Genomic DNA, 13885 nt, shown 5'->3' on the forward strand with positions numbered 1-13885 from the left:
TTGTTTGCAAAGAGGATCTTTCCTTACTGATGTTTACTAATTTATTGAATCTGGCAGCTCACTGGGAGCTGGATAAGCTCAGCCTCCCTCCTGTTAGATATCTGAACTCCTGCAAAGGTCTCAATGTCACTTCTCATATATCTTTTCTTTACAATATTCAATATAGAGGTTTGTTTCCTTTTGCATAGTGGTGATCTTTATACCAACAGAGGATAAGAAAAGCGGCACTGCCTTCTGAAAAGCTGACCCTCCCCTACTTTTGCTTTTCAATACATGACTATTTACATAGACCGGCATAGTTGAATACATTCATTTGCGTAGATTTGCATTCACTGGGGATGTGCTTGCATTCTTTTTATTCATTTGAATCTATGCTTGAGTGTGTTCTGTATATCACAACTTCCTAGCCTCCCACTGGACCTAATTTAACTCTGATTTCAATGGTTTTACTTACTTTTTTTCAGTTAAAATCGTTTTCCCCATGGTGGATAGTTAGCTTTGGGAATCTAACTTGATAACTGGGACAGATGCAGTTTCTTTTATTGGCCAATGGGAGACAGTGTAGAGCAGTGATGAACAGCATGGATTCTGCAGTTAAATCTGGGTCCAAATCCTGCTTTATACAGTTGCTAGCTATATAACATTGAGTAGGTCACTTGACTTCCCCAAAGCTTTGTTTTCTCAGTGATATTAGGGAATAATAATAGTACTTACCTAATAATGCTGTGGGGATTAAATGCATATAAAGCATTTGCCTGGCGCATGGTTCATACTACCTGGCACATGACTTAAAAAATGGGAGCTCCTGAAAAGTATGATTTAACCTGGCTGGATACCCATCTCATTTCCTCTTCCTGGGAATATAGGAAGAAGGTGTTCCAGCCTCTATACAAGGAGATTGGGGCCATATGCCTGGATTCTGTCCAGTGGAACTGGATTAAAGTGATATGACCCTCTTCTCGTTGCTGTTGCTCAGTCGCTCTGTTGTGTCTGACTCTTTGCGACCCCATGGACTGCAGCACGCCGGGCTTCCCTGTCTTTCACTATCTCCCGGAGTTTGCTCAAACTCAAGTCCATTGAGTTGATGATGCCATCCAACCATCTCATCCTCTGTTGCCCGTTTCCTCCTACCCTCAATCTTTCCCAGCAACAGGGTCTTTTCCAGTGAGTCAGCTCTTCACATCAGGTGGCTGAAATATTGGAGCTTCAGTTTCAGCATCATTCCTTCCAATGAATATTCAGGACTGATTTCCTGTAGAATTGACTGGTTTGATCTCCTTGCTTTCCAAGGTACTCTCAAGCGTCTTCTCCAGCACTGCAGTTAGAAAGCATCAATTCTTTGGTGTTCAACCTTCTTTATGGTCCAACTCTCACATCTGTACATGAGTACTGGAAAAACCATAGCTTTGACTATTTGGATCTTTGTCAGCAAAGTGATGTCTCTGCTTTTTAATATGCTGTCTAGGTTTGTCATAGCTTTTCTTCCAAGGAGCAAGCGTCTCTTAATTTCATGGCTGCAGTCACCATCCAGAGTGATTTTGGAGCCACCAGAAATAAAGTCTGTCACTGTTTCTATTGTTTCCCCTTCTATTTGCTATGAAGTGATGGGACCGGATGCCATGATCTTAGTTTTTTGTATGTTGAGTTTTAAGCCAACTTTTTCACTCTCATCTTTCACATTCATTAAGAGGCTCTTTAGTTCCTTTTTGCTTTCTGCCATTAGGGTGGTGTCATCTGCATATCTGAGGTTATTGACATTTCTCCAGATAATCTTGATTCCAGCTTGAGCATCATCCAGCCCGGCATTTTGCATGATGTACTCTGCATAGAAGTTAAATAAGCAGGGTGACAATATACAGCCTTGACGTACTCCTTTCCCAATTTTGAACTAGTTTGTTGTTCCATGTCTGGTTCTGTTGTTTCTTGACCTGCAGACAGGGTTTCTCAGGAGGCAGGTAATCTGGTCTGGTGTTCCCATCTTTTTAAGAGTTTTCCAGAGTTTGTTGTAATCCATACAGTCAAAGGTTTTAGTGTAGTCAATGAAAGAGATGTTTTTCTGGCATCCTCTTGCTTTTTCTCTGATCCAGCAGATGCTGGCAATTTGATCTCTGGTTCTTCTGCCTTTTCTTAATCCAGCTTCTACATCTGGAAATTCTCAGTTCATGTACTATTGAAGGAATTTGAGCATTACCTTGCTAGCATGTGAAATGAGTAAAATTGTGTGGTAGTTTGAACATTCTTTGGCATTGCCCTTCCTTGGGATTGAAATAAAAACTGACCTTTTCCAGTCCTGTGGCCACTGCTGGGTTTTCCAAATTTGCTGACATATTGAATGCAGCCCTTTAACAGCATTACCATTTAGGATTTGAAATAGCTCAGCTGGAATTCCATCACCTCCACTAGCTTTGTTCATCATGATGCTTCCGAAGGCCCACTTGGCTTCGCACTCCAGGATGTCTGTCTCTAGGTGAATGATCACACTATCGTGGTTATCCGGGTCACTAACACCTTTTTCGTACAGTTATTCTGCATATACTTGTCACCTCTTCTTAGTATTTTTTGCTTCTGTTAGGTCTATACCATTTCTGTCCTTTATTGTGCCCATCTTTGCATGAAATATTCCCTTGGTATCTCTAATTTTCTCAAAGAGATCTCTAGTCTTTCACATTCTATTAATTTCCTCTATTTCTTTGCATTGTTCACTTAGGAAGGCTTTTTTCTCTCTCCTTGCTGTTCTTTGGAACTCTGCATTCATATGGGCTTGGCCACAAACTCCCCTATAAATTGTTCATGATCTCTCTTTGACTTTTGTAGTGACTATTCAGGTCACATTTTGAAGTTTATACACTATACTATGCAATGAACCATGACCTGTGAAAAGGAGCTTTCCAGGAGAGCTTCTCAACCTTCATTGGACTGTGATGTCTATAAGACATGAACCTTTGTTTGTTAAGGCACTGGGATTTTGGAGATATTTGTTACAGCAGCTATTGTCAACTACCCTGACTGATACAGCCAGGTATTCTCTGTCCCCCAGGACGATGAGGGCAGGCGAAAGAGGGACCAAGTAAGCAGGAATTATGGTGTCTAGGAGAAGATGTGGCCTTTGGGTCAGACATGGTTACTGGCTGCATATCCAGTATATACAACAGTATACACAAAAGTCAGCTTTGAATTTATAAAAGACTGTTTTCTCAAATGTACAAGACTATGTCTAAAACTTAACTTTCAGGGTTAATTTGAGAGTTAGGAATAATGTATGTGAAAGCCTAACATAGAGTAGATGCTCAATAAGTGGTGTTATTGTAGTTATTTTTCAACAGCCTTAAACCTTTTGCCCAAGTGTTAGCAGTTCTGATGTCCTAGGGTTAGGATGTGCCAGGGAGTGAAGGGTTGGCCAAGCTGCTGGCATCTAGCTAGTGCCACAGTAGAACATTCTACTTTTGATGGGCCAGAGCCAGGGGGGTGGGTCCACACTGGAATCCCTTAGGACAAACCAACAGGCAAACCCAGAGACTAATATGTATGATCTATAGACTGCCCTTTTGTATAGTCCTGGGGTACTGTTAAAAAATGACTATCCATGGGCCCAACCCCAGTCAACTAAATCAGACTCTAGAGTTGTGCGTCCCATTAGCTGTATTTTTAGTGAGATCCCCCAAGTGGTTTTGAATACCCTAAAGTTAGCATCACTGATATAGGACAGTCACTAATCAGAGACTGTCTAAGATAAGACTAGAAGGACAGTTGGTTAACAGTAGTAATGGTTGCCATTTCTTGTCAACCATGAAAGTAAGTGCACCTTATAGGTGTCCCCTACTATTCAAACCTATTTATTCCCTTACTTTCCATAGTGAGAATTCTGCTAGAGAAAGTTGCCTACATTAACTCATTCAGTCACCACTCAGCAAGAGCTCTATATTAGTTTCCTGGGGTTGCCAACAAATGACCACAAAATGGTGGCTTAAAACAACAGAAACTTATTCTCTCAAAGTCTTGGAGATCAGAAGTCTGAAATCAAGGTATTGTCAGGGCCCTGCTCCCTCCAAACACTCCAGGGAAAAATCCTTCCTTGCCTCTCTTAGCTTCAGGTAGTTGCCAGCAACCCTTGATACTTCTTGACTTGTGGCAGCATAACTCCAATCTCTGTCTCTGCCTTCACATGGCCATCTTCCTTCTGTCTGTCTGTGTCTTTGTGTCTATATGCCCCTCTTCTCATAAGGACACCAATAGTATTAGACTTAGGACCCAACTCAATTCAGTAGAATTTCATCTTAGCTTGATTACATCTGCAAAGACTGTTTCCAATCAGGAGATTAAGGAGAATAGTATTCAACCCAATATAGACTATTATTAACCCACTTTACATAGTAGGCTCAGAGAGATCACTCAGCTTGTAGATAGGGGTGCGTGCATTCATTCTCAGTCTCTCCAGTCACATCTGTCTCTTTGCAACCCTATGAATGGTAGCCCGCTAGGCTCCTCTGTCCATGAGATTTCCCAGGCAAGAATACTGGAGTGGGTTGCCATGCCCTCCTCCAGGGGATCTTCCCGACCCAGGGGCTGAACCTGCGTCTTTTATGTCTCGTGCATTGGCATGTGGGTTCTTTACCACTAGTGCCACCTGGGAAGCCCGTAGGTAGGGGTACTGGGGTTCAAACCAAGGCAGGCTCAGTCTAGAGCTCATATTCTCTGCTGCCTTTCTGGGATACAGAAAGAGACCTCAAGGATATTGTTCTGAATATCCTTGAGGTATCCTTGTCTGAATATGTGTCAGTGGCTATGTGCTTGGTGGGCAGATTGAACTGGTTTGAAAGTAGCCACTGAGCATGTGACTCATAGCGAAGAACAGGCTGTGGCAAGCTGGGGTGACTGGACTTATCTAATGACCTCTTTTTCAGCTCAGCCCTGTTGTTTCACTTTTCTATTGGTATTAAGTCCAAACTTAGTGGCTTAAAGCAATAACAATTTCTTATTTCTCATGATTCTGTGAACTGACTAGGCAAAGCTGTTTACATAGTGTTGATTGGGTCACTCACGCTGGTGTGTTCAGCTGGGAGCTCTTTTGTACCTGGACTCTCTCGGCACATTTCTCACCTTTTAGGCCCTCTCCATGTGGAGGACAGCCTGGACTTCCTTACAGCATGGTGGCTAGGTTCCAAGAGGAGTGTTCCAAGAAGGTAAGCCCATTGTTTAAATGCTTATTAAACCTCCTTGCATTGCACTTGCTTTGGTCTCATTGGTCAATTTCAGAGCCAAGGATATAGACCAAAAGGCACTGGTGGCCGCAATGGAATAGTTTACGAGCCCTGCATTTCGGGGTGAGTCGGCAGCTGCTACATGCTTCCCTAAGGCCAGATAACCAGTCAGTCTCTTGGCCAAAGTCCTTCTCACTCACTGGTCAGCTTTCTGTGTTTGGAGACCTACCAATTAATTCGTGTATAGTATTTGAACTATTATTCAAACTCAAGCAATCCCAGAAGGCCAAGTTCCTGTCTGATGTGGGCACGATCCACCACTTTGGCCTTGTTTACTTCTAATGCCAGAGACAGACTTGCCTCTGGCCTTGATGCAATTGAGGACTGATGACTTCTTTTCTTCTGGTAGCTTTTCCCCCTGCTGCACAAGTGATATGGATTAATCATAACCCACATAGACAAACAAAAGGAACAGAATTAAAATCACCTGTAGGGGCATACGCTGTACCCACCCCTCAGATTCTCCTAAAGAAGCATGTGTTGCCCAGATGCTGGGTCTGGGGTGGCCAGCCTTCCAGTACCATCCAGTGACTGATGAATGCAGAGGCATAAAGGTCTCAGCCCAACTTGGAACCCTCTGAAGGACTGACTGTTCTAGATCTATAGCTCCCTGTAGCGAAGTCCAAGCTCTCCCTCTGCCTGCTTCCCGCTTCCTCTTTCTCCCAAAGGTGTTGGTCCTAAGAGTCCTTCTCAATAAGCATGCTTTGTGGTAAACTCCATTTCAGAGGCTGCTTCCTGGGGAACCCACAGCAACATTGCCCTTCATCAATCACAGTCTCAGGAGATAACCACTCTGACCATTCTGGCCATATCAATGTGATGTTTTAAAACTCTCCATCTTTCATGTGTATAGTTTTGCTTTGTTTTTATAAAACCAGGGTTACAAATGCTTCTGTTTGATACAGGGCTGTATGATGGTTAAGAATGTATACCCTAAAGACCAATGGCTTGGGTTCTAATTCCAGCTCTGCCATGGCCTGGGCTTGTCATCTTGGACACGTTATATAATCTCTCTGAGCCTTAGTCTCCTCATCTGTAAAATGGTAGATAATAGTGTACCCTGTTTCTAAGGTTGTTTTGAGGAATCAATGAGTTAATATATGTAAAGTGCTTAGAACTATAGAATAGAGTAATTCATCAGTACACGTTAGTTGCTACTATGATTTTCATAACTGGGTTTTTTCAATATATTGTATCATTTTCCATGGCACCTAATATTTTTCTCTATCGTTGTTGTTAATGGCTTCATGACACTCTGTTGTAAGAGTGTACCATGGTTTATTGCACTGATCATCTATCATGCAAGGACATTCTTGGTGTACAGATCAGCATATGCAAAGGCCAGGAGGCTAAAGAGCATGTGGATCTGAAACTGATTCAGTGTGGGGGAAATTGACGGAGGAGAGCAGAATCAGACACTGTAAGCCTTGGCTGAGGTTTGGGCTTTACCCTGTGGTTGGTGGTCCTAGTGGACAATGCCTCTGTCTGATAGAGCTGCAGACAGTAGACTATTGCGTCTAGGACAGATTTTATCAGAAAGAAGAGTCTTCTTGGGAACACATTAGGGTCAGCCTGGTCTTGATTCTTCATGCTTTTATTCTGGAGACAGAAGGCAGGGCAAGAGGATGATGTGCTGTTTGCCCAGGTGCCTCCGGAGAAGCAGTTTTTGTCTGACCCTTTCATAAAACCCTCACATCCTGAGCGGTCAGGATGCTGCAAACTCCCTTATTTGGAGCATACAATAGACCCCTCAAATTGGATTCCTGGAGCAGGCAAACAAACCATCAGCTCATTGTTAGCTATTGTGGGCAGAGTCAATTCACTTGTGGTGAGGAATCATTAGCAAGGGCGAGGAACTCAAGTGCTGGGCCAGAGGGAAGTGAGCTCATGGGGAGGAGACCTTGCTTGCTCCTTCTTCACTTTTAAAAACCAATAAGCAAACAACATCCACTAACTCCTTCTTGGAAGAAAGAAAAGAGGTTCTTGGTGGAGACTGTTTTGGATTTTGAATTTGATGAAACCTTTATACCTTGGAGCAGGCTAGGCTGTGGGAGCAGGAGAGTGTCACCACATATGGTTGTGTAGGTTGGGCACTGAAAAACTCATTCACATTATAACTGATGGAGTTGACAGCCCCTAGGGCTGTGCAGTGTTCAACTGGAGTGGTTTCCTGCAGCAGCCCTTATGTAGGTGCCCAGGAGATGGCTGAATCCTCAACTAATTACTTCCGGGGCTGGGAAGGAAGCAAGCACTGGCCTTCTGATTCCTGAAAGGAGAGAAAATAGAATTTCTCAAGTGTTTTTCAAGGGAGGGAATATATGATTGGAGATCCTCTTCCCTAATAGTTATTAAGCTGGCCAACTTAAAAAAAAATGTATATTTTTATATTTGAATATGCAACATTTCCACATGGTTCAAAATTCAAAAGGCTTGAAAAGGTTTTCAATGACAAGCCTCCCTTCTATTGTGTCCTCTAGATGTTACCTATCATGGGCTGAGGGTATAAGCATTACAAAAAGCCAAACTGTTGACAGTAGGTATTTGCAGCAAAACAAGGGCATATTTGCAGGACAGCAGGCAAGAAGAATGGACAGCTCATGCTCCCCAGGCAAACTCCTTTCAGGCAGGAGTTTTTAAAGACTGTTAGGGGAGAGGGCTATAGGCTGGTCATCAGCTGTTAACATTCTTCTGATTGGCTGGTGGTGAGGTAATACGGTGATGTTTCAGGAATCTCAGCCTCCAGGCAGGTTAATTATAAAGGCAAGGAAACTTGGTTTTAAGGGGCCTCGGTTTCATAGACACTGAGGCCCATATGTGTCTCAGTGAGACCTCGAGATCCTTCGAGGCAGCTGACAGTGCTGGCTTGCCTTTCTCCTTGGCCAACTCTTGATCTTATGTCAAGACTCCAAAAAACTTTCTCAGCCCACCTTATCCCTGCATCCAATCATCATTCTTGGTAGATAGAATTTGTCATTCATTTAACAGCTATCTGACAGCCATCCAGCCTCCCTCTTTCTTTTCTTTCCCTCTTTCCTCTGCACCAGCTTTTTTTTTTTTTTTTTTTTTTGATCCCAGGGGACAGGATTGAGTTTTTCATCCTCTTTTTCCTGGAGATTTCATGGATGTGGGAATGTGATTCACATTACACTCCATTCTGCAGAAACCCAAATATATTCTGCCTTAAACATCTGTAGTTTTGCCCATCAAGTTTTCTTCCCAATACAGGCAGGGTCTCTGCCTGTATTCTCTTCTTTCCCCTTCCTCTCCCTCCTTTTCTTCTCCCATTCTGCAGCCTCAAAAAGCCCCTCAAGTGTGTTAAGGAATTCTACTCCCACATTCAGCATCCCTTCTAAAGCAGGAGAGAAGCTGGAGATTAGCTACAAAGGCCACGCTTGTCAGGGGTAGGGGTGAGGATAGGGCTAAAGGTGAAGATGACTTATCAAAGGGAGGGGTGATGTGAGCAGTTTGCCCCAGTAGTACTTCCAAAATCTTGGCTCTCTGTGTACCAATTCAAAATAGAAATAGGGACACAGAGTTATGGAGGAGAAAGAAAGAGTGCTTTATTTCTCTGCCAGGAAAGGGGAAGCACAGTAGGCTAGCACCTCAAGAACTGAGCCCCACTCCCTGGTTAATAGAGAGAGATTATATAGTCAGGCAGGGGCACATGATAAGGGTCAAGGCTGTAACAGTCTTGTATTCTTGCTTCTGCAAAGTTTCAAAGTGGTGGGGTTGCTGACAAGATTTTCCAACACAAGAGATGACTCTACACATGTACATCACCAAATAGCCAATAGCGGAATCAGATTGATTATATTCTTTGCAGTCAAAGAAGGAGAAGCTCTATATAGTCAGCAAAAACAAGACCTGGAGATGATTATGGCTCAGATCATTGGCTCCTTATTGCAAAATTCAGGCTTAAATTGAAGAGAGTAGGGGAAACCACTAGTCCATTCAGGTATGACCTAAGTCAAATCCCTTATGATTATTCAGAGAAGGTATTGAATAGATTCAAGGGATCTGGTAGACAGAGTGCCTCAAGAACTATGGATGGAGGTTCATAACATTGTACAGGAGGCAGTGACCAAGACCATCCCCAAGAAAAAGAAATGCAAGTATGCAAAGTGGTTTTCTGAGGAGGCTTTACAAATAGCTGAGGAAAGAAGAGAAGTGAAAAGCAAGGGAGAAAAGGAAAGATGTACCCAACTGAATGCAGAGTTCCAGAGAACAGCAAGGAGGGATAAGAAGGCTTTCTTCAATAAACAATGCAAAGTAATAGAAGAAAACAGTTGAATGGGAAAGATGAAAGATCTCTTCAAGAAGATTGGAAAGATCGAGGGAACATTTTATGCAAGGATGGGCAAGATAAAGGACAAACAATAAGGATGTAACAGATGCAGAAGAGATTAAGAAGAGGTGGAAAGAATACACAGAAGAACTGTACGAAAAAGATCTTCATGACCCAGATAACCGTAATTGTGTGGTCACTCAGCTAGAGTCAGACATCCTGACTTCCTTGGTGGTTCAGATGGTAAAGCGTCTGCCTGCAATACGGGAGACCCAGGTTCAATCCCTGGATTGGGAAGATCTCCTGGAGAAGGAAATGGCAAACCACTCCAGTATTCCTGCCTGGAGAATCCCACGGATGGAGGAGCCTGGTAGGCTACAGTCCATGGGGTCGCAAAGAGTCGGACACGACTGAGCAACTTCACTTCACTTCACTTCACTTCATTTCAGCTAGAGTCAGACATCCTGGAGTGTGAAATTTGTGGGTTTTAGGAAGCATTACTACAAAAAAAGCTACTGGAAGTGATGGAATTCCAGCCGATCTATTTCAAATCCTAAAAGACAATGCTGTTAAAGGGCTGCACTCAATATATCAGCAAATTTGGAAAACTCAGCAGTGGCCATGGGACTGGAAAGGATCAAATTTCATTCCAGTCCCAAAGTAGGGCAATGCCAAAGAATGTTCAAACTACCATATAATTGTGCTCATTTTGCATGCTAGTAAGGTTATGCTCAAAATCCTTCAAGCTAGGATTTAGCAGTATACAAACATGAACTGAGAACTTCCAAATGTACAAGCTGGATTTAGAAAAGGCAGAGGAACCAGAGATCAAATTGCTAACATCCATTGGATCATAGAGAAAGCAAGGGAATTCCGGAATAAAACATCTACTACTGCTTCTGTGCCAAACCTTTTACTGTGTGGCTCACAATAAACTGTGGAACATCCTTAAAGAGATGGGAATACCAGACCACCTTATCTGTCTCTTGAGAAACCTGTACGTGGGTCAAGAAATGACAATTAGAACCTTACATGGGACAACAAACTGGTTCAAAATTGGGAACGGAGTAAGACAAGGCTGTATACGGTCACCCTGTTTATTTAACTTATATGCAGAGTACATCATGTGACATGCCAGTCTGGATGAATCACAGGCTGGAATTAAGATTGTGCGAACAAATATCAACAACCTCAGATATGCAGATGACACCACTCTAAAGGCTGGAAGTGAAGAGGAACTAAAGAGCCTCTTGATGAGAGTGAAAGAGGAGAGTGAAAAAGCTGGTTTAAAACTCAACACTCAAAAAACTAGGATCATGGCATCTGGTCCCATCACTTCATGGCAAGTAAATGGGGAAACAATGGAAACAGTGACAGATTTTCTCTTTTTGGGCTTCAAAATTACTGCAGATGGTGACTGTAGCCATGAAATTAAAAGATGCTTGTTTTTTAAAGGAAAGCTATGACAAACCAAGACAGCATATTAAAAAGCAAAGACATCACTTTGCTGACAAAGGTCCATATATTCAAAGCTATGGTCTTTTCAGTAGTCATGTACAGATGTGAGAGTTGGACTGTAAAAAAGGCTGAGTGCCAAAGAATTTATGCTTTCAAATTGTGGTGCTGAAGAAGATTCTTGAGAGTCCCTTGGATAGCAAGAAGATCAAACCAGTCAATCCTAAAGGAAATCAACCATGGATATTCATTGGAAGAACTGATGTTGAAGCTGAAAATCCAATACTTTGGCCACCTGATTCAAAGAGCCAATTCACTGGAAAAGACCTTGATACTGGGAAAGATTGAAGGCAAAAGGAGAAGAGGGCAACAGTGGATGAGATGGTTAGATAGAATCACTGATTCAATGGACATGAATTAGAGCAAACTCCAGGAGTAATGAAGGACAAGGAAGCCTGGTGTGCTGCAGTCCACAGGGTTGCAGAGTCAGACATGACTCGGTGATTGAACAACAACAACCACAGGGCCTTAGTTGGTCCAGCCTCTTAATCTTGATGAGCCTCTCTAGTCCCTTTAATTTTGCCTCAAGTCCCTGCTCCTGCCTTGATTAGCAAGTGTTCTGCCCTTTGGATCTCAGAGAAGGTCAGGGAGGCTAGGGTCTTGCCTGTAAGAAGCAAGACCATCTCTTTGCGACTCCGTGGACTGTAGCCTGTCAGGCTCTTCTGTCCATGGGATTCTCCAGACAGGAATACTGGAGTGGGTTGACTATAACATGTACACCTGTGGCTGATTCATGTTGATGTATGGCAAAAACCACCACAATATTGTAAAGTAATTAGACTCCAATTAAAATAAATAAATAAATTAAAAAAAAAAAGAAATGAAAGACAAAAAGGCCTCCATGCCCAGGTGCCCTATAGGGACTTGCTCAGCATTTGTAGGAAATGGGAGGGGGTGTCATTGTCAGCAGAGAATTCAAATCAATATTGAAACTATGGTGGGCATCCTTTTTCCTTTTTTATTATTGACAAGCTTTGGCCAGAAATTTTAAACAATGTCTGTGATAAAAGAGTTTCCCTTCCCCACATGCAACTACAAAGTAGATTGGGAGCTAGGGAATACAAGAAGGGAAAAATTTTAAATCTAGGGTGGGACAGCCAGGCTTGAATCCCAGCTTCAGTGTTTACTGGCTGTTGTGACCTTGGGTGAATTACACCACTTCACAGACCTCGTGAACTGAGTATTGTACAACTTCAGGCATTGTTGGTAGCTTTATACAAGTTATGCCTGCCATTTGCTTGGAGCTGTTATTAATAGTAAGCACTTAACAAACGTTGTTAAGACAAGACTAGGTTTCCTCGCTAGTGCACGTTTCTGGGTGATCTTGACCTTTCATAGGCTTCCCAGGTGGCTCAAGTGGTAAAGAATTCACCCGCCAATGCAGGAGACGCAGGAGATTCGGGTTCGATGAGATCCCCTAGAGGAGGAAATGGCAATCCACTTCAGTATTCTTGCTCAGAAAATCCCATGCACAGAGGAGCCTGGAGGGCTATAGTCCATGGAGCCTCAAAGAGTTGGACGTGACTAAGCACACACTCAAGCATGATGCCCAACTTTCATTGTCTTTGAGCTATTTTACAACTTTGCAACTTGCAGAAAACTGATAATAATGCAAATGATTCTTGTCCATTGAAATGCAAATGAGCTGTGTCTAGTAGAATGCAATTGATTATGATTATGTGAATATTGAGTTTTGCATTTATTAAGCAAATTTTATTTCTGGAATCCTGATTATGCCCAAGTGTCTGCTCTTTGGCTTCTCCTTTGAACCACTGCGAACATATTTCTGACTTTCTCATTAATGAATGAGTTAAATAAAATCTTTGACATGTGTTTACATTTGTATGAGGGTCAATATTTCACTTGTTTTATTTATTTATTTTTCTTCTTTTTTTTATAAAATAATTTTCCTGAAATAATTTTATAATTTCAGGAAATTATAAAATTTCCCACCTCCCTCCCCATCCCATCCCTCTGGGTCATCACAGTGCACTGGCCCCGATTCACTTGTTTTAAAAACATCATCTTTTAACATTTGTGCTATTTTTGTTCCATTTCATAATGAAAGAAACCACAGCTCAGCTCCCCTCCTCACATCCTAGATCCCCAAACACAAGAAAGTTCTTTGGGGCTGTGTGTGTGTGCACGCGTGCTCATTAGTGCTGGCTTCAAGGAGGCAGAGCCGGCCAGTGGTGGAAAGAGGTCTGTGCGGCCTCGGAGGCCTCGTGCTTCCCCGGTTTCTCTCTCTCTGATCTCCTCGTGTGTTACCACTAGCTGGGTGGGCTGTCTGCCTTTTCTCTATTGGCTTCTCTGCTCTCTGCCCCAGTCTGCTTTCTTTTCTAGATTTCCTTTCCTTTCTTTCCTTTTACTGTTTTGGCTACAAAAACAAGAGACGCTTAACTGTAACGATTATGTTGACTGAATGATTTAAACCTGTTGTTGATTTAAAAATCAAGGGACTTGAGAAAAAAATGATAAAGTTAAGTGCTTTTAAGTGGGAGTGTGGCTCACTCCCACTTAAAGTGCTTTTAAATGGTTGTGATTTTTGCCTCTAATGTTTTCAGTAAGGCAAAGTTCTGTGCCCCACTGGAGATCTTCTGCACCGAGATGCTCAAGCTCTATTCTAGATGTGTCTGAGCCTTGGATTCGTATGGTCTGGATTTCCACTGCAACATGACCAGGAATCAATTCCCTGCTCTCTGACTTCCTAGCTTTCAATCTACTTTCCCCCCAAGCTATTGATCAATCTCTTTCATGTGGGCAAGTTGATTCAGCACGGTGAGCTTTCCTTATCAGAAAAATGAGGCTGACAGTTTCTATCTGATAA

The sequence above is a fragment of the Bos taurus genome, chromosome 25, assembly GCF_002263795.3.
Source record: "Bos taurus isolate L1 Dominette 01449 registration number 42190680 breed Hereford chromosome 25, ARS-UCD2.0, whole genome shotgun sequence".
NCBI lineage: Eukaryota > Metazoa > Chordata > Mammalia > Artiodactyla > Bovidae > Bos > Bos taurus.